This window comes from Lissotriton helveticus, chromosome 7, assembly GCF_964261635.1.
Source record: "Lissotriton helveticus chromosome 7, aLisHel1.1, whole genome shotgun sequence".
NCBI classification, from domain to species: domain Eukaryota; kingdom Metazoa; phylum Chordata; class Amphibia; order Caudata; family Salamandridae; genus Lissotriton; species Lissotriton helveticus.
Window position 1 is genome coordinate 1,214,793,790 of NC_136068.1, and position 26,581 is coordinate 1,214,820,370.

Here is a 26,581-nt window from a genome sequence, read left to right on the forward strand (position 1 = left end):
TTCCTTAAAATTCGCTATTTAGGAAATGCAAAATAGTTTGATGGTACATATGGTGGTTCATCTGTAACAAGATAAGAAGCTTAGGGATACATTTATGATGACTGGCGAAATAAAGTGCAAATCACTTACTTCATTGGTAGGGCTTTACATGTATTATCTCCTCTGTATTCTTCATCAAGCGTAACTTTAATCTGCAATCCTGAGTAGGCCTCCCCTTAAACAAACCTCACCTTATCGTCATCCTGGATTCATCATTTAAAATGCTAGGGACAGATTTATGATAGGTGTATGCCTCTTTTGCGCCACTGTGCGTCACTTTTATGATGCAGCGGCGGTGCAAAAGATTTGCTATGAGGCGACAAAATTACAAATTGATGCATTTAGGCAGATATGTCATGGTGTAAAAAAAACGTACCACATGAAACCAATGCAGCAGTGATGCAAAAGATGCACCATGTTGCAAGACAGGCCTCACTTGGGGCCATATGTATCAAGCTAATTAGCATTCGCAAAGATCAAAATTCTGCGAATTTCGGCCTTTGCGAATGTTAATTAGACAAATGGTATGTATCAAACAAGTTTGATGCAAAATAAGGAGTAGCAAAATTTGCTATTCCTTATTTTGCGATTGCACTGAAGGATTTGCAAATTTTGCGATTACTTAAATGCAATGTATCAAACAAAAAATATGTAAAAAATGACATTAAGGATTTGTAAACTATTGTGGTAAATTGGTGGTAATTTGTGAATTCTTTTCAAAAAGCTTTTTTTCAAAAAAACAAAAGGTCCCATATGACGCCAACACATGCCTTTAGGGCATGTATGTGTGCCATATGCCCCCAAATTTCTTTTTCAGGGGTGCAGCAGGGTGTTCTTGAGACACCCCTGCACCCTTGGAAAAATTCCTAATTTGTGATGAGCAAATTGCTAATCGCAAATTAAACCTTCATTCCTATGAGGCTCCTAGCCCATGGAAATGAATGGGTAACTTGCAATTAGCAATTTGCTCATTGCAAATTTGGAATGGTAAAGAATTGCTATTTATTCCTTAAAATTCGCTATTTAGGAAATGCAAAATAGTTTGATGGTACATATGGCGGTTCATCTGTAACAAGATAAGAAGCTTAGGGATAGATTTATGATGACTGGTGCATCACCAGGGATGTGTCAGTCATCCTGCGCCGCTGTTCCGCCACCCATGGTGTGCTGCATTTACAATGCGGGGCATCATGGGGCAAAAATGGCACAGATGCGTGATGTATCTGTGCTGTAAAGGTAGTGATTGCTGGAGTTGTATCGCAAGTGCGATGCAGCTCAAGCAAGGCTCAGGGGTGCCCCATCTCCACAATGTTGCGTCAAGACCTATGCCTGCTTAAAGCAGGCGCAGGGTTTTGACGCAGCTTTCTCCTATCTGATTGTAAATACGGCACACCATGGGTGGCAGAGCAGTGGTGCACGTTAACTGGTGCATGCCTGGGGATGTGCCATTTAACATAAATCTGCCCCTTTACATTTAAGTATGTGCAGGACACACAGAGTCGGTGAGGCTTATCCAAGGTTAAGAAGAGATGAGTCCTGTTCACTGAAAAATTAGACATAGGCTTCACCTGCTCAGCATCGCTGGACATGGCTAAATAATAGCTGCAAAATATTACTCTTGTTAAACAATTTTACTATTATAATCTCTGAGATTTGTCTCTTACTCTGCAACATCTCATTGTTGTTATCTTTCTTTAAAGATAAAGACAACATCAACATGAGCGACAATCTGCAATCAGTTGATTTTGACCTCATCATTGAACTTGTAATTGAAACATCAGTGGATGTTGATCCCTTGGATGATTTAAATCCTGAGGATGAAGAAGAGCGTGATGAGGATGCAGATTTGTCCGAATTATATGACATAGGGTGGGAAGCTGACCTGCTTGAGCCTATGGAACTATAAACATTTATTTTTAAAATTTATAATAAATAAAAAGTAAAAGTGTAAACCGTTTAATTTAAAAATAAAGACACCTTCAAAAATAGGTTATGTGTAGTGTCTTCAATAAAATATTAAAATATGCTCATAAAATTAGATCAGATTCACATATAAAATAGCACAGGTAACATAAATATAAATGTCATTTCTTTTCTGCTATTTCTGTATTGTAATTTTGCCAAGGACTAAAAAATCTTCTATTTAAAATGTCAAGTAGTGTGTTAAGTTTTTGATCACTGTTATTGATTTACTGTTTGGTAATAATGGTTAATAACATTTTTTATTATATTTTACCACAGATTCAACTGCAGATCATTTCAAGATTTCACCATGCCAACAATAGAAAGACAGAGAAAGGCTGCAAAACGTCAAAGACAGCAGGTGAAACAAAATAAGCAGCAGTCCTCTAACAAAAAGATTTGTCAAGTCACGAAGAAAGCACCGGGTAAGAGCACAAAATATTTCATAAGAAATATGTGTAGTAAAAAAAATATTACTACAGAAAATGTTTCAGTCCATAAAAAGAGAACCAATTCAAATGGAAAGGAAAGGCCAATCAAAAATGTTACTGCTAGAGCAAGAGATAACTCTGTGCATGATAGTAGAAGGACACAACAGTTTAGGGACATTCGTAAACGAATGTTCCGCAACAGGATAATTGGCAATTTGTTAAAAAATATTAAGAAAGGTCAACAGAAAGTGCTTTTTTATAAGAGAAAAAAAAAAGTTGAGAAAGTTATTGATCAGGCATTTGAAATTAAACGTAAGTTATTTATTTTGATAATCAATAGAATTAGGAAGCTAAACAAGGCAATTTATGATTTCAAAAGAAATAGTAGATGGAAGAGAATAGTTAATCGTAGTAATTTTTGTGAAGTTTTTTCTGGAGAATGGATGCATAGTTCAAGCTGTGAGGCATTTTTTAATGAGGAGAGTTATTTCCAGGATAATGATTTGGTGCATGCAGTTGACACCAGTGGTCGTGCTTATGAAGTGAAAGATGGTTGTCCAGTTGAAAAAGAAAAACTTGTGACAACAGAGACAGAAGAGGTGTTAGGTAATGAGGTTTTAGGAAGACGTGCTAAGGGTCCTGTGTACACCTGGAAGTGTAGTAGTATTTGCAGTGTGCGACAGGATTCCATCAATTTGCTTTGTGATTTTGTACGGTCATTTAATAAGAAAAGTTTGAAGCAGAAAATAAGGTTGTTGCAAGAATTAGATCCTTGCAGAGTGAGAGAAGTGACAGGTTTGCATGGTCATTCACTGGCTTGTCTTTCCAGGAGAGTATGCCAGAGTGTTTTTCATCATTTCAGGATGCTAGCAGTGCATCATAATAAAGTGAGGAAATTAGTTAGAATGTTGTATTATGCTAAGAGTCCAGCAATTATGCTTAAACAATTATGCGCTGCTCTTTTGCATGGTTCTGAAATAGATGTGAAGAACATATGTGAAGAAATTGAGTTTTGTTACTTTGGAAGTAAAGAGGAGAATGTTGAAATTGACCCAGAAGAAGAGGGTAATGTGGAAGATAGTGTACAGGTTTCCAGTACAGATAATTTCCAGAGGGAAATTGCGACGTTTCAGGTGAAATCAAGTGAGAGGCCTAATTTCACTTGTGTGTGTTGTCGACGCACTTATTATAAGAATCAGACTAAGTTAGTGGATTTATATGCAAAAAGTGAAAGGGAAAATAATAGTGAATGGAAGGATTTTGCAACATACTTGATGGTAGAAAATTGTTTTGATTTGGGATTCGATCAACGTGTGTGTACTTATTGTTGTTGCAAATTAAATCAAAACCAGATGCCTGCTAGAGCAGTTCATAATAATCTGGAATTGGTTGAGATTCCTTCTGAATTGAAGGATTTAAATACTTATGAATCTATTTTGATTCAAAGTATCCATCCCTTTCAGGCTATTGTAAGAATGGAGCCAAAGACAGGGAAATTGCCTCCATCAGATTTACAGAGAGGATTAAAGGGAAGAGTTGTTTATTTGCCTCTAGATTTGAAGAAAAACATTAACACAATTGGAGTAGAAAAAGTGGAAGAGGAACCTCTGGTTATCTTAGTTAATGGGGTTCCGACAAAGAATAAGAAAATATGGCAAGATTTAGTAGATGTTAGGAAAGTTAAAAAGGCAACATTGTATTTGAAAAAAAATAATAAATACTATAAGAATGTATATGTTGCAGAAGAGGAAGTAAGTGAGGAAGAGGATAGCGATTTGTGTGCTGGTCAAATTGAGAAAGTAGAACCCTCTACTAGTGAAGAAATATATGAACATTATAGTGTTCATCCTTTGCATTCCAAGGAAGTCATGGGGAATGCTATTGAGTTGTTTCAAATGAAACAAGCCAAAGGGAGTCCCATTAGTGTTTGGGAGGAAAGTTTGGAAGCTCGGTGTTTCCCACAGCTTTTTCCAACAGGTCAGGGAGGAAGATATGATGAGCGACCTCATCAAATTCCTGCTTCTGAATACCGGACTTTGCGATTGTATGCAGGAGATGCTAGGTTTCGACAATGCATTCCTTATTTGTTTCATCTCCTGTTTGAAAGCGATCTGTCTGGACTGTCATATGCAGTGAACCACATCTTGAAAAGTGGTATACACATGCAAAACATCTCGGCAAGTGACTTTATGGATAAAGTCAATGTCCAAGACAGTATTTTGGATTCTCACCTGATTAATCTCATGGCGTGTCAGCGTGGTACTAATGAGTACTGGTACCGTCGTCATGGTGATTTAAAATGTATGCTGAGGAACTTAGGTACTCCCACATGGTTCCTCACTCTGAGCTGTGCCGAGTATGGCTGGGAAGACTTACTTGAATTTCTACGAGAGGCAAATGCTAACGTAGATAACATCGAATTCAAGACACCCGGAGAACTGTGCTCTTTGGATCCAGTCAATGTATGTAGGTACTTCAATCATAGATTTGAAGCTATGATGTCTTTCATCATGAATAAGAAGAATCCACCTCTTGGAGAGGTGTTGGATTTCTTCTGGAAAAAGGAGTACCAAGCAAGAGGTGCTCCTCATATACATATGTTGCTGTGGATCAAGGATGCACCTAAATTTGGAACGGATCCAGAAGACTCAGTGATGAGTTTCATCCAACAGTATTCTACGTGTGCTGTTCCAAACGCAAAGGAGAAGAAAAGCCTAAGAGAAAAAGTTCTGCGTTTCCAAAGCCATCGATGTGGAAAGTACTGCCGTCGTAAATTCCGAAACAAGGACAAGTTCTACACCAAATGTTGTTTCGGCTTTCCACGACCGGTGATTTCTAAAGGAAGAGTAAACAGTTTGATGTCTTCGCTGCGACACAATGTCATGAAGAAATCACCTAAAAACACATACAATTTGAAGAGGAACGAAGAGTCCAAGAACATCAATGACTACAACCCGGTGATTTTGTCCATGTGGAATGCTAACATGGATATACAGTTTGTGGCTGATAACTGTATGGCTGTGGCTCGGTATGTGACGTCTTACATCACCAAAAAAGAGAAGACAGAATTGAAGGATATGTGGGAGGACATTTCCCATGAAAAGAGCCTCAGTAAAAAGTTGTACAGTTTCAGTCTGAAGATGTTGTCGCATCGAGAAATCGGAGCGTACGAATGTTCTGACCGGTTGTCTTCAGCAAGTCTCTATGCCAAGTCCAGGAGTATCGTTTGGGCGAGTCTTGGTCTTGCTGCAACGCGTAATCGAGTTCTCAAACCTGTCCGGGAAATTGAGTATTTGGCGGAAAAGGAGCCAAACAGTACCGACATTTTGAAGACCAACATGTTGGATACATATTATCCAAATCGAAGCATTCACCTCGAGAATGTTTGTCTGTATGAGGTTCTTCAAAATTACATATTCAAGAGGAACATCAAAGAAGATACTGAGAAAGGAGTGTATGCTGTAATAGGAAGTGAGGGATGTCTGGTCAAGCAAAGAAAATGCCACTTGATAAACCATCGAAAATTGAGTGGCGAATCTCCTGAAAAAAAGGAGTTTTTCTATTTAGCACTTTTGCAACTTTTCAAGCCTTGGCGTGCAGAAGAGGAACTGCTTGGAGATTTCCTCTGTTACGAAGACTCTTTCAATGCCGCCAAGGAGACCATAGAATGTCCTGCTTTTCCCAAATATGTAGAAATGTTGAATGCGGAAATTGAGCAGGAAGCAACGATTGCAGCCGAGATTGCCAGAGACAGTTCTCAGGACAGTCAGAGTTCTGCTTCATTGAGTCAGGATCCACTAGGAGGACCTGTTATTGAAAATGAAGCTGCCACTGCTATGAATGAAGTGGAAAGAGCCATGGCACATGCTCAAGAGGATGCGGTTAACTTAGAAGAGTTGGAAAGACAACTCAACGTTGAGCAGAGGAAAATATATGACGAAGTTACCATGCAAATTGATCATGGATTAAGTCATGGTAAGAAAGAGTGCTCATGTACGTCGTTGAAGCCTGTCCGACTGTACGTGAGTGGAGAAGCGGGAACTGGAAAAAGTTTCCTCATTAAAGCAATTTCATGCTATTTGCAGGAAAGGACAGAGTCATCGCTGTCTTGTGTTGTCACTGCTCCAACTGGACTGGCAGCACATAATATTAAAGGGATTACTTTACATCGTTTACTGATGCTGCCAGTGGAGCATGACAACAAATTACAATATCACAAGCTATCTGGAGATGCTTGTTTTGAAGTTTCAAGAATCTTGAGGAAAATGAAACTTCTTATCATTGACGAAGTAAGCATGGTTTCCAATGTCATGCTTGCCTTTGTGCATTTGAGAATGCAAGAAGTTCTCAAAACAGAGTATGATGTGTTATTTGGTGGCAAACACATCATTGTTTTCGGAGATCTTCTGCAGCTGACACCAGTGAAAGGGCAACCTGTGTTCAAAATGCTCACTCATGAAGATACCAGGAAGTGCCTAGGCAGCATTGGCAACGTCAATATATGGTTAAACTTCAATTATGCTGAACTGCATGAAAATATGCGTCAGGCGAAGGATGAAGTTTACAAGACTATTCTACAAGATGTTAGAATTGGAAAAGTGACCGAGCATGGGAAAGAAGCTTTACATGCACGATTACTGTCAAATTTATATCCAGAACAAGATGTTGTGCCTGAGAATATTTTTCAGAAAATTACTGAGAAGAAATCTGGAATATGTTTGATGCCAACTCTTGCAGAATGTGCCAAATTTAACAACAAAATGTTGCATTTAGAAAAGCAAGAGATTGTGAAACTGGAAGCTATTGACAGAGTAGAGCATATGGGATCAACAATTATTTTGTCTGAGAATCTGAAAACAAAATTGGATTCATTAGAGAAGAGTATATCTAAAACTGCAGGTTTTGAAAAGACTCTGAATGTGTGCTTAAACTGCCGTATAATTTTAAGAAGGAATTTACATGTTGAAAGAGGTCTGGTAAATGGATCAATGGGTAATGTTGTTGATTTTGTGAAATACAGAAATAGAGATGGAATTGAATTTTTAAAAATTAAATTTGATGGCATTGAGGAAGTACAGCTAATTGGTCGTTGCTCTGCTAGATTTTTGCTTGTAAAAGACTTATATGTTCGCCGTAAGCAGTTTCCTGTTTGCTTGGCATATGCGGTGACAATCCATAAATCGCAAGGTTTAAGTGTAGACTGTGCATTGGGGAATATTGGCAGTTCTGTGTTCAAGGAGGGTATGGCATATGTGGCATTGTCACGAGTTAGAACTTTATCGGGATTGTACTTGATTGAGTGTGATGTCACAAACATTTGTGCGGATCTAGATTGTGTTAAGGAATACAATAGGTTAAGAAGAGAGTATGCGCCACATTTGCCTCAGTATCCTTTGTTTGAGAAACGTGTGGTAGGCCGGAAACGAAGAAATGTGACCAATACTGGGGAGGTTGTAGCAAAAAGACGAAAAGTCGATGAACCTAAAATTACAAGCAGAAACAAAAAGGATTCTGTTGAAGATGTTGTTGGTTTTCAATTTGAAAACAGTTCTGGTGTCAACTGCTATGCTAATGTAGTGGTTAATGTTTTGTTTTCTCTAGAAAATGTCAAAGAAGAGATTGTGGTCAATTCTGATCAAAGATTTTGCAGTTTGTTAAATTCTGTGTTAGAGAAATGTAGCACTGATAGAAGAAACATAGAAAGTGTGTCTGAAATTCGAAATCTGTTAGACAGATGTTCAGGCCAAACACAATTCTCTCAAAATATTCAGCAAGATTGTCAGGAGTTTTTAATGTATATGCTTGATGTATTGCATGCTGAAGGTGTAGATGTAGATCAGCTGTTTGGGCTTTCTTATCAATGGCAGCATGACTGCGAGAACTGTATGGTATCAAGTACTACTAGTGTAGACTCAGAAAGATTTATATATTTAACTTTGCCAGACAGTAAATCAGTCTCCTTTAATAAGCTAGTAAAAGCAGCTGATCACAACATGGAGTGTAGCCAATGTAAATCTGAAATGATGTCCACATTATTTATACGAACATATGGCCAGTATGTCATTTTAATGTTCCAACGATGTAGGCCTGATGGAACAAAATTGACAACTTTAATTAAAAAATTTGTAGCTTCGCAGTTGTCAATATCAGGAAGGACTTTTGTAACTGCAGCAATTATATATCATGTCGGCCCTTCAATAACATCAGGACATTACACAGCTTATTTAAAGTCTAGAAATGGCTGGTCATTCTGCAACGATTCTGTTTTAATTTTCAAAAAAAATTGCCGTATGACCTTAAAAACTCTTACCTGGTGTTTTTAAAACCAAAATTTTAGGGAAATAATCTCGGGATGTGCTCTGTGGAATTTCAAGAAGTTCTAATGGCTCCTACACAATTTGGCCTTGAGGATAAGTGTAGTTCAGAGACATAACTTCTAACCATAAGACTGGACGTCATGGAGAAATAAGTGCACTTTGAATGAGTTCAGAAAAACTATTTCTTTTTATAAGCTAATTGAAGCAGCCAATCAAAACATAGAGTAGAGGGAATGTAAGTCTGCAACGCTGTCTACTGTTTTACATTGCTTTGTGATTGAAAGTAATGTAGAGAATTAAATCATTGTAGTAGTCATAGAGTTAGTGTAAGTCTGCTTCATAGTAAGCAGTATCAGTGTCATAGGAAATGTAGAACATGACTGAGCAAGAAGGGGAAGATATTACTATTCCAGGATTGTGAAAATGATCTTCAACATTTTAATTCTGAAAGTTGCGGAAATGCCAAATGACGGGATTGGCTTACAAGAAATCCAAGAGTTATAAATGAGTCTGACAAGATTTGGCCTTGTGGAAACTTGTGGTAGAGAGCAAGAAGTCATTTATTGCATGTAACATGTTTTTAAAAACGATGGAGATTTTCTTTCAGAAAGTGGCGGGCTGAAAGTAATAACAGCACAAAAGAGTGTAAGCTGTTCATAGGACATCCTTTGACGTCATGGAAAGTAAGTTAACTTTAAGGAGTTCTGAATTCTGATTTCTTATGTTGTATGGGTTTTTTAAACACAATCATTTTGATTGTGTTTTTTTCCCCGCTGTTATATGATGAATACCTTCAAGTCACTGTTTTTAGTGAATTTTGATACATTCTGAGAACAGCAAAAATAAACCATTTAACATGTATAATTAATTCTGTACTGTTTGCATTTATGATGTATATGTAGAACTGTGTAGGAGGCATGGAGAAGGTGAGGATTCTGTAAGTGTCAAAGTTGTTGCATGCAGTGCTGCACTTCTGCGTATTCTTTCATATGCTAGACTACATCTGCACAATGAGATACCTAAGCAAAGGAAACACAAGTGATGTGATTGTGAAATGAGCAAAAGAAATTGCACGTATTTCAATTACATCACCTGTGTTTCCTATCATTACGAATCACATTGTGCAGATCAAGTTTAGGTCTGTCCAGGGAAACATAGGAGGTTTGGACTTTGTTCAAGAGTGCAGTGGACATGACTCACTTCATTGGTAGACCTTCACATGTATTATGTCCTCTATTCTCTTCAACAACTCGAAATTTCATCTGCAACCCTGAGTAGGCCTCACCTCAAACAAACCTCTGGATAGGACACATCTTATTGGCATCCTCAAGCAATTATTTAAAATGTTAGTGTCTTGCGACACTTTTCTGAGACAACAGCAATGCAAAAGATGCACCATGTTTTAAGATAGGCCTCACTTCATCTGCATCAAGATACTGTTAGTTTAAAATGTATATCTTTATGACTGTTTTGGGGGCCTGGAGAAGCAGAAGCTTCTGTAAGTGTCAAAGTTGTTGAAAAACTGTTTGTCCTTCAATCTTTTCCCTTGTCTTTTGTAATTTTTAAATACATGTTTTAATATTTTTGAAATGTTTGTTCTCTCTTTCACAGATTGAAAGTATAAAAACAAAAAGTGAGTAATTTAACGACAATTATAAGGTAAATGCTTTGTACTCTTTTCGTTACATTTCTATCACATTCACCTACTATTAGTTCCACTGCTTCATTTCTTTAACCCTCAGTTTCCTGCCTTTGCTACTTCCATCATTCCTTTCTCTATTACCTACTTACTCAACTCCTTCCATTCTTTTTCTCAGTCCCTCTCTTCTCATAGTTTCTCACTCTTGTTCACTCACTCCGTCTCTATTACTCTTAGTGTCTTTGACTGATCACTCTATCACTACTTGTTCATAATGCTTTCTCTGTGTAGTTGAAGCACACTAAGGGGCATATTATGAACACAGCCAATAAAATTATTGCTCTTTTTATTGGCAGAAAACTGGTGCAAAAGTGGTTTTAGCGGCAGTTTTCTGCCGCAAAAGCAGCTTTAGCGACACATTTCTGCCAATAAAAGCTGCAAAACTTTTATTGCCTATGTTGATGATATGGCTCTATGTTACTTACATTTCTTTGCTGTTTCAATTAATCTTTTTCTGGTATTTTTTGTTTTCTGTTTTCTATTTTTTCTCTCTGTTATTCCTCATGTTTTAATCTTATTTTGAACATTCACTCACATTCTCCAAGAAACTCTTCTTTGTTAATGTTATACTCTCTTTTTTTTTCTTTCACTTCGTTATCTATTTTGTTTTTCACAATTATACCCTCTTCCGTCTTTTCTTCGGTAAATAGATCTATTAAACAGTATGTCTTCTTTACTCCCTATAGCTGTCTTTCTTTTAACATCACTCTCTGTTTACTTTCCTTATACTTACTCTTTTTTTTATTTTTTATTTTTTTTTGGTTAGCTCCCGGTCCGCGTACCGGGAAGCTAACCCGGGAGCGAACCAAAAGAAATAGAGCTTGCCAGAGTGCTAAACATTCTAGCAATTTTTTTTGAAAGGGAAGGTAGTTCTGAAAAGAACTTTTTTTTATATATTTTTGTTGTTTTATATTTTTTTTTTATTTTTTGAACATTTTTTGTTTTTTTTGTATTTTTTGAACGATTTTATATTTTTTTTGGTTTTTTTGGGGGGGGAAACAACAAAAAACAGGCGTTGAAAAGGGCTCAACAGGAGCAAAAAAAGAAATTACTGGGGGCGGTTAGGGCAATCATGGTGTTCATACGCCAGGTTGAGTGCATTGATGCTCATGTTGCCACACGCTAACAACGCACGACAGTGCATACAAGAGTGTATCATGTGGCCAAAATTTTCTTGTATATTTGGCACAGTTTCCCGTGCCTCTTCTGGTGTTAATGAAATTGGTAATCTTGGTCTGGCCACAGGAGTTGGTCTTGGATTGTCCTGCATATCCCTTATTTCCGCCTGGCTGTAATTGAGCGGATGCTTCCTTGTCATGTGCCTGTGCATTGTGTGATTTCCGTAACTATATTTCTTGTCCGTCCCTCTGGATAATTGTTCTTTGCATATGAGGCAGGTGACATACCTCGCATTGACTTTTTTTTGGCCACGAGGGATCGAATAAAACTGCCAGATGAAACTGGCTTTCTTTCTGGAAACCCGGGGCACCTCTTCTAAGAACTGTGGTTCTTCTCCCTCCTCATCCATTTCTTCCTCTTCCTCCTCAGTGTTGGTCATGACCTGGGGAGGTGGTCCTCTCTTCCCATGAGGAGGTGGTGGTGGTGGTGGGGGTCCACCAGCTGAAGCTACCAATGAAGCCATTTCTCATATAGTAGTAAAGGTCTTCCTCTCACAATGATGAAAGTCAGAGTGAGGAAAGAAGGAGGGGTTTTCATCATTTGGGAAAAACAATACTTCTCAACCAATGAAAAGTGTTATTTTTAGGTCACCTGACCTAGCCTTACATCATTATGAAACCAAAAGTGAAATGAACCAATGAAAAGTTTTATTAACAAGTCACATGACCTCTCACGCTCATGTTACGCGCTCCGGTCCGCGCCCCGGATAGCTTCCGGGTCGCTGCGCTTCGCGCCTCGGTCCGCGCCCCGGGACACTTCCGGGTGCGCTAACGCGGTACGTCACAAGACGCATTACGCGGCAACGCGATACGTCGCGCTTTCGCGACGCGCCGCGGATTGCTTCCGGGGAGCTGCGTTTCGCGCCTCGGTCCGCGCCCCGGGGCACTTCCGGGTGCGCTAACGCAGTACGTCATAAGACGCATTACGCGGCAACGCGATACCGTCACTATGTTGATTTCTTACCGGTTCGCGGACCGGGTCGCGGCATTAAATTGAGCTAACGGGAAGCTTCCCGGTTCGCGGACCGGGAGCGAAACAAAAAAAATATTTAATTTTTTTTATTAATAAACATATAAAATATATTTTTGGATTTAAAGAAGAATACATTTTACAGCTATAGATATTAGCTTTTAAAAAACCAATGAAATTCACTGAAAAAACCATAGGTTATAGACCATATATAGTTAGGAATTAGCATTTACAAAACCTTGAAAATTCACTGAAAAAACCATAGGTTATACACCATATATAGTTAGGAATTAGCATTTAAAAAACCTTATTTTACTCACACAAAACTTTTGAAATTCCATATATAGTTAGTTGTACTAACTATATATCGCGCACCCGCAATCCACTGCTGATCATGTCACATATTACATCATTCATGACATGGTCAGTGACATCACTGATGACATCACTGATGACATCTCAAATGACATCACTGATGACATCACTGATGACATCTCAAATGACATCACTGATGACATCACTGATGACATCACTGATGACATCTCAAATGACATCACTGATGACATCACTGATGACATCTCATTTGACATTACTGATCACATCACTGATGACATCATTCATGTGATAATACGATGAACCTCGTCAGACTCTAATATAACCTTATATACACTCAGTGAAAACAGACACTCACAGACTGTCACTCATCCATGGAGTTACTCACACACCTAGTCAGTCATGCAAAGAATCAATCACACCTCCATTTCCTCAACTATACAGTTATACACACCTTACTTATTGAAACATATACTAACACATATTTACTCACTTATACAATCCTGGATACAAGTTCACAATGGTCCATACAGCCACTCACACATTCACTGGCTCTTATGCACAGTTATTTATATATGTCAACTCTCACATGTACTGTGTTTTACATATGTACTTACTTTGACATGTAGCACTGAGATATCCATTCACTCACCAATGCACTCATGCACACAGTCAACCGCCCATACAGATGTTTCCACATGCACTTTTGAACCCATACACCTAGTGAATCAACTGCTCACACATCTATGCAGAGAGTCATACACCTCCCAGCCACCCATAAACACTCTCAGTCTCCCATACAATTACTTGGGCAACCAATCAATGACCCATATAGTTAATCATATAGCTACTGATCAACACATGCAGCAGTTTACAGAACAACAGACATAATGATGCACAAATTAAGACAGTTTAGTCACTAACCCATGCACTCAGTGAGACACATTTAATCACTCACTCATACAGTCAGTCATGCACCTACTAAATCCTTTGTTCAGACACTTATACATCCACTCATTCTTCAATATGTAAGACATATTTTAACTTTACAGAAACATACAGTCACTGGATGTTGTCATCAGTGATGTCATCAGTGATGTCATTTGAGATGTCATCAGTGATGTCATCAGTGATGTCACTGACCATGTCATGAATGATGTAATATGTGACATGATCAGCAGTGGATTGCGGGTGCGCGATATATAGTTAGTACAACTAACTATATATGGAATTTCAATGGTTTTGTGTGAGTAAAATAAGGTTTTTTAAATGCTAATTCCTAACTATATATGGTGTATAACCTATGGTTTTTTCAGTGAATATATATATATATATATATATATATATATATATATATAAATATATTTATATATATATATATATATATATATAAAATACATATTAAATATATTAAACAATAACATTAATTAAAAAAATTAAGTGGATTTGAAATACATTTTAACAAATATAAGAAATGAACTTAATTAAAAAACATTAAATACACATATAATAATCAATATATATATATATATATATATATATATATATATATATATATATACTTTAAAAAAATGAATAAACAATTAATATTACCTACTGGCGGTCACCTACTGGTGACCGCCAGTAGGTAATATATATATATATATATATATTCACAGAAAAAACCATAGGTTATAGACCATATATAGTTAGGAATTAGCATTTACAAAACCTTGAAAATTCACTGAAAAAACCATAGGTTATAGACCATATATAGTTAGGAATTAGCATTTAGAAAACCTTATTTTACTCACACAAAACCATTGAAATTCCATATATAGTTAGTTGCACTAACTATATATCGCGCACCCGCAATCCACTGCTGATGATGTCACATATTACATCATTCATGACATGGTCAGTTACATCACTGATGACATCACTGATGACATCTCAAATGACATCACTGATGACATCACTGATGACATCTCATTTGACATCATTCTTGTGCTAATACGATAAACCTCTTCAGACTCTAATATAACCTTAGATACACTCAGTGTATACAGACACTCACACACTGTCACTCATCCATGGAGTTACTCACACACCTAGTCAGTCATGCAAAGAAACAATCTCACCTCCATTTCCTCAACTATACAGTTATACACACCTTACTTATTCAAACATATACTAACACATATTTACTCTCTTATACAATCCCTGATACAAGTTCACAATGATCCATACAGCCACTCACACATTCAGTGGCTCTCATGCACAGTTATTTATATATGCCAACTCTCACATGTACTGTGTTTTACATATGTACTTACTATGACATGTAGCATTGAGATATCCATTCACTCATCAATACACTCATGCACACAGTCAACCGCCCATGTAGCTTTTTCCACATGCACTCTTGAACTCATACACCTAGTGAATCAACTGCTCACACATCTATGCACAGAGTCACACACCTCCCAGCCACCCCCACACAAACTCAATCTCCCATAGAAATACTTGGGCAACCAATTAATAACACATATAGCCTCTCGTATAGCTAATGATCAACACATGCAGCAGTTTACATCACAACAGACATAATGATGCACAAATTAAGACAGTTTAGTCACTAACCCATGCATTCAGTGAGACACATTTAATCACTCACTCATACAGTCAGTCACGCACCTACTAAATCCTTCATCCAGACACTTATACATCCACTCATTCTTCAATATCTAAGACATATTTTAACTTTACAGAAACATACAGTCACTGGATGTTGTCATCAGTGATGTCATTTGAGATGTCATCAGTGATGTCATCAGTGATGTCACTGACCATGTCATGAATGATGTAATATGTGACATCATCAGCAGTGGATTGCGGGTGCGCGATATATAGTTAGTGCAACTAACTATATATGGAATTTCAATGGTTTTGTGTGAGTAAAATAAGGTTTTCTAAATGCTAATTCCTAACTATATATGGTCTATAACCTATGGTTTTTTCAGTGAATTTTCAAGGTTTTGTAAATGCTAATTCCTAACTATATATGGTCTATAACCTATGGTTTTTTCTGTGAATTTCATTGGTTTTTTAACAGCTAATATCTGTAGCTGTAAAATGTATTCTTCTTTAAATCCAAAAATATATTTTATATGTTTATGAATAATTTTTTTTTAAAATATTTTTTTTTCTTCGTTCCCGCTTCGCGAATCGGGAAGCTTCCCGTTAGCTGACCTTGATGCCGCGAAATAGACCGCGAGCCGGTAAACGTTTCTTTACCGCAAGTGCCGCGTTAGAAAACAACATCGTGACGCCTCCCGTCCGCATGACGTTTCACGTTGTCGCGTGATACGTCATATGACGTGCTACGTTAGCGAACTGGTACGCGAAGCGAGTCGCAAAGCGCAGGTTTCTGGAAGCAAACCGGGAGGCCCTGCAAAGCGCTTAACGTAAACACAGCAAGTCATGTGACTTGGTAATAACACTTTTCATTGGTTCCTTTCACTTTTGGTTTCCTAATGATGTAAGACTAGGTCATATAATCTAAAATGAACACTTTTGATTGGTTGAGAACTCTTGTTTTTCCCAAATGATGAAAATCCCTCCTTCTTTCCTCACTCTGACTTTCATCATTGTGAGAGAAAGACCCTTTGTGATCACTGAGCAATGGCTTCTTTAGTAGCTTCAGCTGGTGCTTCCCCACCACCTCCACCACATCCAAGGAAGAGTGGACCACCTGCTCAAGTTGTAATTCAACAAGAAGAAGAAGAAGAGGAACAGGAGGACGAGCACGAAGAGAGGCAGTTTTTGCCTGAGCAGCCCAGGACGTCTCACCGGAAAGAAAACTTCATTTGGCAATTTTTTAAAATTCCCAAAGGTCAGAAAAAAGTAAATGCAAGATACGTAACTTGCCTTATATGTCAAGATAGACTGTCCAGAGGGACCGACAAAAAATACAGTTTCGGAAACTACACAATGCATCGCCATATGACTAGGTGGCATCCTAACAACTACAGTGCTGCACAGTTTCGGAACGACCTAGATAATCTCCCTATTATGGCCAGAAGATCTGTTGTACCGGAAGTAACGGGACCAGAGGGCAGGGAGATGGTGCCAAATATACAAATGAGATTTGGTGATGTAAAACACACCTGCGCATTTTGCGATGGATTCATTTCCTACGGAGAAAAAAGCATCACTCTGATCAACAGAGCTATTGACTATCATATGCAAGTTTGTCCGAAACGCCCAAAATAATAAATACTTCTTTTTTTTGTTTTGTTGCTCCTGTTGAGCCCTTTACAATGAATCGTTTTCATTGCCCCCTCCAAGAAAAACCCAAAAAAATATAAAACTGTTCCGAAAAATTCAAAAACAGTAAAAAAATGTTCAGAAAAATAAAAAAAAAGTTCTTTTCAGAACTACCTCCCCGTTATTAAAAAATTGGTACAATATTTGGAACTGTGCCAACCTCTATTTCTCTTAGTTCGCTTCCTAGTTCGCTCGCTGGTACGCGAACTGGAAGCGAACCAAAAACAGTAAGTATAAGGGAAGGAAACACACACTTATGTTAAAAGAAAGACAGCTATAGGGGAGTAAACTAGAGATACCATTACCCGTAATCCACCGCTGATGATGTCACATATTACATCATTCATGACATGCTCAGTGACATCATCAGCAGAGGATTGCGGGTTTTTTGGCAACATGCCTTATCCACGGTTTAATAACGCTGCCTTTTGCTTTATATAAGTTTTCAAATTGTATGAAATATATACCAATAGGTCGTTATGAACCTTTAGGTAGTGCTTTTCTTCATGAGGTCTGGTCGCTTCCATACACATACAGATGTTTCAAAGATGATCAAGAAGTTTATCTGAATGGAGAGGAATGCACTGAGACGCCAGATCATTCACTAATGTGTAGGCACATACAGTTACACGATTCATGCAACAAACACCGACCAAATATGGCTTGCGTGTTGCAAGGCACGCCAGTTCCTGCTATCATCCCCACGTTCAAGTTGTTGGAAAATGGTAGTTATTTGATGCTCAATAATGAAGATTGTTCTGAGTTAATTAAAAGTATTCCTTTTATCGTAACAGTAAGTGAACGGGTTATTTGCTGCAGAAATGTTCTATTTCCTCCCACACATGAACATAGGGAGTTTTCAATCTGGCCACAAATACCAACCTTGGGACACGTTTCAACGGCATGGCAAGAATAAGAGCTCTTTTGTCTCAGAGAGAGGTGGCCTTGAGTTCGGCCCGTGAAACTTTCGTACTTCACATAGCGAACACCCGTACACAGGTTTGCCTTTCAATTTCAGCAACATGTTTCCGACTATCTTTAACGCATCCTCCACAAAATCCCTGGCACACTTTTTTAAAGTTGTTACCAGTGGTCTCGTGACTTCATTTGAGAAAATCTTTGGAGTCATCCCTGCTTCCTTTCATTGTATTTTCTGCACTCTGGTTCGTGGATTGGCATTTTTACTTGCATTACCAGCGGACGCTCTTGTGCTTTTTTACATTTTTAAATATGGATGTCCCTCCTATGCAACCTCCGACCCTGCAGCTGCTGACACTGTTCCGCAATCGCATGCTAGAATATTATGGCACAAAGCCGTTGGCGATATTAAGCACGGCATATGGATTATCTTTTCGGTTCTCCTACTTCACCTGTGTCCAGCCTGTATTTCACTGCCTGACCTGTGATTTCGATTGGGCCATTGATTTGTGTCTCTGCGGACCAGTTTCTCCTGACGTCGACTTTAATCAGCTGATGACTCCTATCATTACTCACGAGTTGGTTTGTCCTGGCGAAAGGATTATGGCTGTGGCATTGATGCATGGACTACTTGGTCCCTGGAATTTACTGGCGGCAGCACAGTCTTTCTTGGAACAGAGCTTTCTTGAAAACCCACCGAGCTGTCCTCTGATGGTGATAGAGGATCCGGTGCTGGGAGAGCACGTATGTTCTTTTCCGCTTTTAAATTGGATGGCTGAACTGTTTTCGGATGAAGACGGTGACTTCCTATTGGAGGCTGTTGCAGCTTATTTTGCATACACAGTTATGTCATAGACCTTTTTCATGTTTGATATGCTGAGTACTAGCATTTCATTGACAATTCATTGACTTATTTGTCAAGTTTTTATTATTTACCTTGCCTATTGGCTTAAGACTCGATAAAGTACTTGGCTGTTTTATTTTTCTTTAGCATTAAATTTTCCTAGTTTTTAATGCTTTACCTTGCGGACCGTCCACATATAAACTTGCAATCTGCTCTCATGAGATGGCACTTCTATTATCTTATTCAGTTCGTTTCCGGATCATGAGGAGGTGTCATCTAGGTCCTGGATATCTTTACACCGTGTTAAGTTAGCATGGGCTCATTACCGGTTTAAACGCCATTTTTCCTTTTTTGCAACTTCTGCACACGACACTTAGTTGTTGCTTTAGCTTTCCACCTAGTAGTTCATCGTGGTTTACATGAGAATAATATGTTATTGGTCTACTATCTGCTTTACTTGTTAAACTATATCTGTACAGCGAGTGCTAAAGTTTCAAGAACAACACGATACAGAATTGTTATGAGGTCTGATCTCCACGACTTCATACTCATAACATAAGTGCAACTTCTGCCAATTCTGGGCATGAGGCGGGTTTTATATTGCTTTGCCGAACACACATACACAACAGTTGATGCGGTTCACATGAAGAGAGAGCTGGTGTATGCTGATGTGATTCCTTCAAATCTAAGACACTAAAGTATGGGCACGCCCTAAACCAACACAAAGAGACCTTCTTAGCAAATAATATAATATGTGTATTAGGGAGGGTGAGATATAAGCAGCCGCGGGCCGTGGAGGGAGTTACGATGGGGCAGGGAGGCGGGGAGGGGGAGAAGCAGGGTGGAGCCCTCTCTACCTTGCCCCTCCCCCTCCCCGCCTCCCTGCCCCACCGTAACTCCCTCCACGGCCCGCGGCTGCTTATAAGTGTTGCTAACTCTTATTCATTTACAGCATGTTAACATACTGTCACCATTCGCTTTTTATGTACTAGTAACTATGCTGGTAATTTTGCTACTGATAATATGTGTACTTGTATTCTCCACCCTGCTTCTCCCCCTCCCCGCCTCCCTGCCTCACCGTAACTCCCTCCACGGCCCGCGGCTGCTTATAAGTGTTGCTAACTCTTATTCATTTACAGCATGTTAACATACTATCACCATTCACTTTTTATGTACTAGTAACTATGCTGGTAATTTTGCTACTGATAATATGTGTACTTTTATTATCTAAGGTACTACGCCTGAGAAGACGGCATTAGTAAATAAACATTTCAAATACACATCTGTTCTTCTTAACTCCATGTTCTGGTTTCTAAGAAATCTATAACGACCGACTGTTCATGAGTTCCACGTATCCTGAGGTACTATAAGTTCATATTCTGGATTGTCTAAACATTGAGAGTTTGTTATATCCAATGTGACACTGTACCTAGCTTGCTAAATAGTTTTTGATTACTAACGTGAGTTTTGGGACACCCTAATTCGCCGAGGTTCCAATCCTCTGTCCACAGTTCTGTGTGAGAACAGAAACCCTGCGACAGGGGCACCCCCGACCCTTGCTGGAGCTTCATCACACTTGCGATACAACTCCAGCAATGCATTCGCCGAGGTTCCAATCCTCTGTCCACAGTTCTGTGTGAGAACAGAAACCCTGCGACAGGGGCACCCCCGACCCTTGCTGGAGCTTCATCACACTTGCGATACAACTCCAGCAATGCGCCATCTTTACGGCACAGATACATCACGCATCTGTGCTGTTTTTGCCCCATGATGCGCCGCATTGTAAATGCAGCACACCATAGGTGACGGAACAGCGGCACAGAATGACTAACACATCCCTGGTGATGCGCCAGTCATCATAAATGTATCCCTATGCTTCTTATCTTGTTAGAGATGAACCGCCATATGTATCATCAAAGTTATTTGCATTTCCTAAATAGCGAACTTTAAGGAATAAATAGCGATTCTTTACCATTCCTAGTTTGCGATGAGCTATTTGCTAATTAGCCGAATGTAGCCCAATGAAGCCCAATGTAGCCCAATGTAGCCCAAAGATGGCCGCCAGACACACAAAAAAACAAATGTAGCCCAAATATCAGCCAGATGTAGCCCAACTATAGCCCAGTGACAGAATGACCAATCAGCTTCGCAAACCTCCGTTACGCGAAGCGGAGCGCTGTTACAGATATATATCTTTTTTTGAACGTTAATTTCTCAAAATCCACTGGAGCACATATATTGAGACCTAGCAAAGGCACATCGGGCTACCAGTCCCTAATATTTTGCCAAGTTTCGTGCAAATCCATTCAGCCGTTCAATTATTATTATTATTTTTTTTTTTTGCCCCGCGGGGCCCTTTTAAAACCTCCACATCAAACCTAGGGGGTCAGCGAGGATCTACTATGCCCCCTTATAGTTATTTCCCCCTTTGTTTTGACCTCCTCTTGTCTCTCGATCCTACCGAGAGACAAGATGGCGGCCGCTACGGACTGTTTGGAATGTTGACAGACGCCGGAGAACCAATCAGCTTCGCTTCACAAAGCTCCGTTGCGCGAAAAGTCCGCGAACCAGTGCGCTGCCCGGTCCGCTGTTACAGATATATATCTTTTTTTAAACGTTAATTTCTCAAAATCCACTGGAGCACATATATTGAGACCTACAAAAGGCACATCGGGCTACCAGTCCCTACAATTTTGCCAAGTTTCGTGCAAATCCATTCAGCCGTTCGGGCTAAAAGTGAGGCCAACCGCCCTATGGAAAACTCAATGTTAAAAACACGTTTTGGGACCCCCCTTTTTTCTCGGCCCCCACTGGACGAACCCCCCCAAATTTTCAAGGGCTGCTCAGAAACAAAATGTGCCATTTTCCTGAACATTTCAGCCAATTCCGTCCACAAACGCCAAAGTTATTAGACATAGAATTTTCAAAAAACCCATAGAGAAAAAATCCTAACTATATATACCTACTGGCGACCGCCAGTAGGTAATATATATATATATATATATATATATATATATATATATATATATATATATATATATATATATATATATATATATATATATATATATATATATATATATATATATATATATATATTCACTGAAAAAAACATAGGTTTCAGGCCTTATATAGTTAGGAATTAGCATTTAAAAAACCTTTAAAATTCACTCAAAAACTATAAGTTTTAGGGGTGTTATAGTTAGCTGGACATTTCACTCATACAAAACCATTGAAATTGCTCCTATATAGTTAGTTGTACTAACTATATTTCGCGCACATGCAACGACTGCTGATGATGTCACATATTACATCATTCATGACATGGTCTTTGACATCACTGATGACATCGCAAATGACATCACTGATGACATCACTGATGACATCATCCAGTGAATGTGGTTTGCTTCGTTATTTAAATATGCATTATATATATAGCAATTTACATTGAAGAATGAGTGGATATATCAAAATAAATATTTGGATGGAGGATTTAGTAGCAGTGTAATTGACTGTTTACTTGACCAATTTATAGTGTCTCACTAAATATAGTGGATAGTGACTAAACTGTTTGAATATCTGTATCACTTTGTCAGTTGTTATGTAAACTGGTTCTCCAGTTGGTTACTAGCTATGTGAAAGTCTATATTAGTTATTGATTAGTTAACTGAGTATTTGTATGGGAGAGTGAATGTGTGTGTGGTTCTGTGGGGGGTGTGTGACTGCCCAAAGATGTGTGAATAGTTGATTCTCTAGATATATGAAGTTTAAACTACATGTTCTAACAGTTGTTTGGGTGAGTGAATATCTTTATGGGTGTGGTGATGAGCAAATATATTTCTCAATGGTACATGTTCAACAAACTAGAAAAATAAAAGGCAGTGTATGTGTCAGTTGTTGTATATAAATAAGTATACATAAGACTCAATGATTGTGTGAGTGACTGTATGGATAACTTTATACTTGTAATAATGATTTCATAATTCACTAAGTATGACTTACTATCTAAATGAATAGATGAAGTTGTGTTTGTATAAGTGTGTAGCTAAGTAAATTTGTAAGTATGATCCATTGTTTGCATAAGTGAGTAGGATGACTTCATATGTGAATAGGTTGTGTGCTGGTGTGTAATGTCGAATTAGGTGTATAAGTATTTTTGATAGTGTTCTATTGTTCATTGACAGCATGTATGAGTGAATCTACAGGTAAGTGATTAGATGTGTGTATACATCTATGAATCACTGAGTGGGTTTTTAGATACTTGTATTGCTGTAACAATGGATTCAAATATGATACTCTGTATTTTACAAAGTGATGAAAGATTTTACTAGTGTATGAAAAGGTGTATGTGATTGTCACGTGGATGATGTCATCAGTGATGTCATCAGTGATGTCATTTGAGATGTCATCAGTGATGTCACTGACCATGTCATGAATGATGTAATATGTGACATCATCAGCAGTGGATTGCGGATGCGCGAAATATAGTTAGTACAACTAACTATATAGGAGCAATTTCAATGGTTTTGTATGAGTGAAATGTCCAGCTAACTATAACACCCCTAAAACTTATAGTTTTTTGAGTGAATTTTAAAGGTTTTTTAAATGCTAATTCCTAACTATATAAGGCCTGAAACCTATGGTTTTTTCAGTGAATTTCAAAGGTTTTTCAAATGCTAATTCCTAACTATATAAGGCCTGAAACCTATGGTTTTTTCAGTGAATTTGCAAGGTTTTTTAAATGCGAATTCCTAACTATATAAGGCCTGAAACCTATGTTTGTTTCAGTGAATTTCAAAGTTTTTTTAATGCTAATTCCTAACTATATAAGACCTGAAAGCCCACCAGGAATCTCCAGTATGCGCCAGGGGACTGCATTGCGGAGAGTTGTAATGAAGCCATGCCCCTTTTTACACCTCTCTGCAACGCAGCCCCCTGGCCCGTTTGCAGAGGGGGAACTAATTCCCCTTGCATACTGGGGGTCCCTGGGTCCCAACTAGCCCACCAGGAGCCTCTAGTATGCACCAGGGGGCTGCATTGCAGAGAGGTGTAATAAGGCCACACCCTTTTTATACCTCTCTGCAACGCAGCCCCCGTGCATGTTTGGAGAGGGGGAACTAATTCCCCTTGCATACTGGGGGTCCCTGGGGGCCCACTAGCCCACCTGGAACCTCCAGTATGCGCCAGGGGGCTGCATTGCACAGAGGTGTAATGAGGCTATGCCCCTTTTTACACCTCTCTGCAACGCAGGCCACTGGCGCGTTTGCAGAGGGGGGACTAATTCCCCTTGCATACTGGGGGTCCCTGGGTCATATCTGCCCAAACGCCGATATTCCGAACGATTGAAAATGACTTTTCTTCAGAAACATTTGGATTTGGATTATCATGTCCTATACTTTGGAATTTTTGAAAGACTGACTTTGAGGATGCTATAAATTACTCAAGTCTGCCCGAATTGTGTGGGTAAAATTGATACCTAGTCACTTTGAATAAGAATATGCTTACGTCTTGTCTAACATTTGGAAGAAATATCTAGATATGACAACAAGATACCGACATAACTTGAAGGAAATAAGAACGCCCTAAAGAAGTTCTGTTGTACAGAACGAAACGTGTCGGCTGGCTCGGGTACATAAACTTAAGGAAAATAAACGCATTTGAATATACACCAAGATAAGATTCAGCGCTTCAATAAGGACTCTAAGTGATATGATTTGATTGGACTTATTTTGCAAGTGGTGCTGTGCCAAACTTTGGAATATTCTCCACTACTCTCTACTACTCATTCTCTACTACTCTACTACTCTCTACTACTCTCTCTCTACTACTCACTCTCTACTACTCACTATCTACTACTCTCTACTACTCACTCTCTACTACTCTCTACTCTCCACTACTCACTCTCTACTACTCACTCTTTACTACTCATTCTCTACTGCTCTCTACTACTCACTCTCTACTACTCACTCTACTACTCACTCTCTACTACTCTCTACTACTCACTCTCTACCACTCTCTCTCTACTACTCTCTACTACTCACTCTCTACTACTCTCTACTATTCTCTATCTCTGCTACTCACTCTCTACTACTCTCTACTACTCACTCTCTACTACTCACTCTCTACTACTCTCTACTACTCACTCTTTACTACTCTCTACTACTCACTCTCTACTACTCTCTCTCTACTACTCTCTACTACTCACTCTCTACTACTCACTCTACTACTCACTCTCTACTACTCTCTACTACTCACTCTCTACCACTCTCTCTTTACTACTCTCTACTACTCACTCTACTACTCACTCTCTACTACTCTCTACTATTCTCTCTCTGCTACTCACTCTCTACTACTCTCTACTACTCACTCTCTACTACTCTCTACTACTCACTCTTTACTACTCTATACTACTCACTCTCTACTGCTCTCTACTACTCACTCTACTACTTATGCTCTACTACTCTCTACTACTCACTCTCTACTACTCACTCTCTACTACTCTCTACTACTCACTCTATTATTCACTCTACTACTCTCTACTACTCACTCTCTGCTACTCTCTCTACTGCTCTCTACTACTCTCTACTACTCACTCTCTACTCTCTATTACTCACTCTCTACTCTCTACCTCTCTACCTCTCTCTACTTCTCTCTCTACTAGTCTCTACCTCTCTACCTCTACCCCTCTACCTCTACCTTTCTACCTCTACACCTCTACCTCTCTTCCTCTCTTCCTCTCTCTACATGCACACATATACACATATATATATATGCATATATATGCATATGCATTTATATATATGTATGTTTGTTTGTTTTGTTTTGTTTTGCAGAGTTTTATATAGCGCGAACTAGACCCGAACCGAATCAGGTATCAGAGCGCTTTACATAGCACCAGTTACGTTACATGAGGACACACTTTCATTTTTTTTATTTTTTTTTAGGCACGGGGAGATTAAGTGATTTGCCCAGAATCACAGGAGGTTTTTGGCGTCGTTACCGAGACTCGAACCCAGATCCCCAGGTCCGAGGTCGAGCGCCTTAGACGTTAGGCCAACCCCTCTCCAAGTGTGTGTATATATATATACATACATACATATATAAACATATATACTCTGCATATCTATATAAATACAAATATAAATGCATGAATACATATACATATATGCATACATATGCACGTTATTTACATGAAAGTTTTAAAAACACTAATAAAAGCAAAGCTAAAAAGCCACCTCATTACAAACAGAATGGCTTTAACTTAAACGAGGGCGAAATATATTGCATTTTCAATGCTTGTTTACTTTGGTTCCATCAAGAAGGCATTCAGATGTGTCACACATTTGCCATACATTCTGAATGTTAGCACTCTAGTTGCTCATTAGATCACTGTAGTAAAGCTACTGCTCACCAGGGAAGTCTGCTGCTGGTATTCAAAGTGCATGTTTCAGTCTGCATGTCAGAATTTTTTTAATGAAATAGAAGAGGATTTGAGAAGTCACTCAAAATGTGCCCTAATTTTTCTTTCTGAAGCACTAATCATACTTTCTATGGCAAAATGAACCCCCTCATTTTTTTACTT